General features: G+C 43.0%; 1 pseudogene; it reads right to left on the reverse strand.

Moving 5' to 3' along the window:
* Positions 1 to 754: 754 nt before the first annotated feature.
* The window catches only part of LOC103797805, a 4,344-nt pseudogene continuing 2,387 nt past the window's right edge, over positions 755 to 2,711 (reverse strand).

The following is a 2,711-nucleotide window of genomic DNA, read 5'->3' on the forward strand; positions in this document are numbered from 1 at the left end:
TCAAGACCAGGCTGGATGAGGCCTTGTGCAACCTGATCTAGTGAAGAGGTGTCCTGTGGGAGAATTTCTGGTTGCTAACGGACATGTGAGCAATCCAGCCTTGCTAGCAGGGCCTGAGCAAGCTGCAAGCTAAGTCAGTCAAGGACACAGCTGTGGTTGGAAGGAGAAAGAAGGTAGCAAGATAAACAACTCCCAGATGTGGAATGCAGAAGTTGAAGATAGTTAGGTAGGGGTGGCGAATAATGATTAAGCATTTTTATGATTGATATGTTAATAACCAATTATATTGTGTATAAGGCAGACTAGTAATAGTAGTTAACCAATAATAAGTAGATGCTTATAATAGGTGTATATAAAAGAATCACTTTAGTAAATAATAAAGAACTTTGACGACATTCACCAAATAATATTTGCTGTTGCCTCTTTGTACGTGAACTCCCGCAGTGTCCCTGGCCATGGCAGGGAGGGGTGGGGCTAGATGATCTGTAAGGGCCTCCTTATATACTGAGCATGATGTCACATGGTATGGAATGTCCCTTTGGTCAGTTTGAGTCAGCTGTCCTGGCAGTGTCTCTTCCCAATCTCTCATGCACCCCCAACTTCCTTGTTGGCAGGGCAGTACAGGAAGCAGAAAAGGCCTTGGCTCTGTGTAAGCACTGCTCAACAATAACATCTCTCTATTATCAACACTGTTTTCAGCACGAATCCAAAACACAGCCCAATACTAGGTACTGTGAAGAAAATTAACTCTATCTCAGCCAAAACCAGTGCACTTGGAGCCTGTGGATACAGCTGCAGATGTTTCTGTCAGGTGATGTCCAACAACTGTGAATGACTCCTTATTTTGATGAACCCGAACCCAGAAGGCAGCAGCATGGCTTTACATCACAGCAGGTGGGTGAAAGCCACTTGTCCCTGTTTGTGGGGAATGCAGAAGAGCACAGTGTGTTTCTCCACAATACATTTATTCCCCCAGGTCCAGCATGCTGTCCATCAGAGCTCTGCTTCTCATACACTGCCAGTTCTCTTCCTCAAACCTTTTCTGGGAGCCATGTATGGTCCTGTCCATCATTTACTTCACACAGGACAGCTTCTTTTGTTTAAAAGACATTTTCTCTATCAGTTGTTTCCTCATAGTCAAGAAGGGATATCATGAGAGGGGGCATTAGCTCAGAAGTGAATTCTGAGGAACAACTGGATAATCCAGAATGGTTGACTCCATTTCTTTGAGCTTTCCACTTTACATCTCCTGCAAGGGCAGCCTGTCTATCCACAGTGGATTCTTCCTTCTCTTCATGCTGGAGGTCTACCTCTTTGCCCTCTGGAGTTCCTGATTTCAGTACAGGAGAAACATATGGGTTTGAAACATCCTTTTCTGGTGTCCAGGTGGCTTCACTGGAGGAAATGAGACATCTGTGTTTGGATTTGTACTGTTTGTGATCAGCTAGGAAATTGCCATTTATCCAGTTACAAGCAGGATCTTGCAGGCAGTTAAGGTTTTTCTGCAGTATTACTTGAAGAGGATTCAATAGTTAAATCCAGTCTGATGGAGTTTTGCTGCAGCCTTCATTTTTAATGAATTCCTCTGTCTTTGGGCTGTTCTCACTACAATCCCAGCAGTCATCTAGTTCATGTTCTTGCATGGGTATTCCATATTTAAAAAATAAATCCCATTGCTTTTGGCCTTTTTGCTCTTCTTCAGTTCCTTGTTCTCTTTGATGAAGGAAAAAATGAATGTTAACTGCATTTGTTGGTGTTTCTTCTTTTCACACTCTTTTGACTACAGACAAGTGAGAAAGACTTCATTGAAATCACTGTCATACACATCTTCCAACTGCATCCCCTCTTTGCTCTGTACTTCTGTGGGAGTAAGGCTCAGCTTCTGCTTCACTTGAATCTCCTGGGACCTGTATTGTGTTAAAAACCTGTCAAGAGTTTGATAGTTCAATTTTTGCTGTAGAATAGGTGTCTGCTGAAACTGTTGGTGATAAAGTCATAAATGCTCTTCCCTTTCCTTCTGAAATGGAAGCAGATTTGTCCAGGTTTCAACACACTGTTCAGCAAAGGCATTTCCCCATTCCTGTCTGCTGTCAGAAGGTGGATTTCAATTTCCAAAGGAAATATCATCTCTTAGAAACAAGATGTTTCTGAACAGGTTGCACTGTCTGGAATTTCAGGAACTGGACAGGTGATCTGTCTTGCATATGTTTGTCTCTCTGGCCACTCTCTTGTTTCTGCCATGACAGCATTTTTGGTGATGGGGTTCTTTTCAGAATGGGGAGACAGATCATCAGTTTTCTTCTTCAGGGGATATGCTAGCTGTAGGGCTAGTGTGTTGGAACCATGGCAAGCTGGGATTTCCTCTGTAGGCATGTCCTTTGTTGATAGCTGGTGGCTGGAGTGCTGCATTACCTTTGTTTTTGTAGCATTTGAGGGATGCTGAAGGCTTAGGTTCACTTTCTTTGGTGAACTCTTTTCCCCAAGTGGCAAAGAGGGAATGTTTTGGACACATTTTGGAGATACATTTCCAGCTGTCCAATGCCTGTTTGTGACAGCGGTAGAACATTTTATCCTTTTCTTCAGCTTTTTGACCCTATAAATGAGGCTGGCTTTAGAAGGTCACGCTTGCAAATAAATAACAGTGTCTTCAGAACAAACTAACACACTTCAGAACAAGCCCAGCTCCCTTGGCCTTTCCTCATAAGAGAGAT

The sequence above is a fragment of the Acanthisitta chloris genome, unplaced genomic scaffold (genome assembly GCF_000695815.1).
Source record: "Acanthisitta chloris isolate BGI_N310 unplaced genomic scaffold, ASM69581v1 scaffold8662, whole genome shotgun sequence".
Lineage (NCBI taxonomy): Eukaryota > Metazoa > Chordata > Aves > Passeriformes > Acanthisittidae > Acanthisitta > Acanthisitta chloris.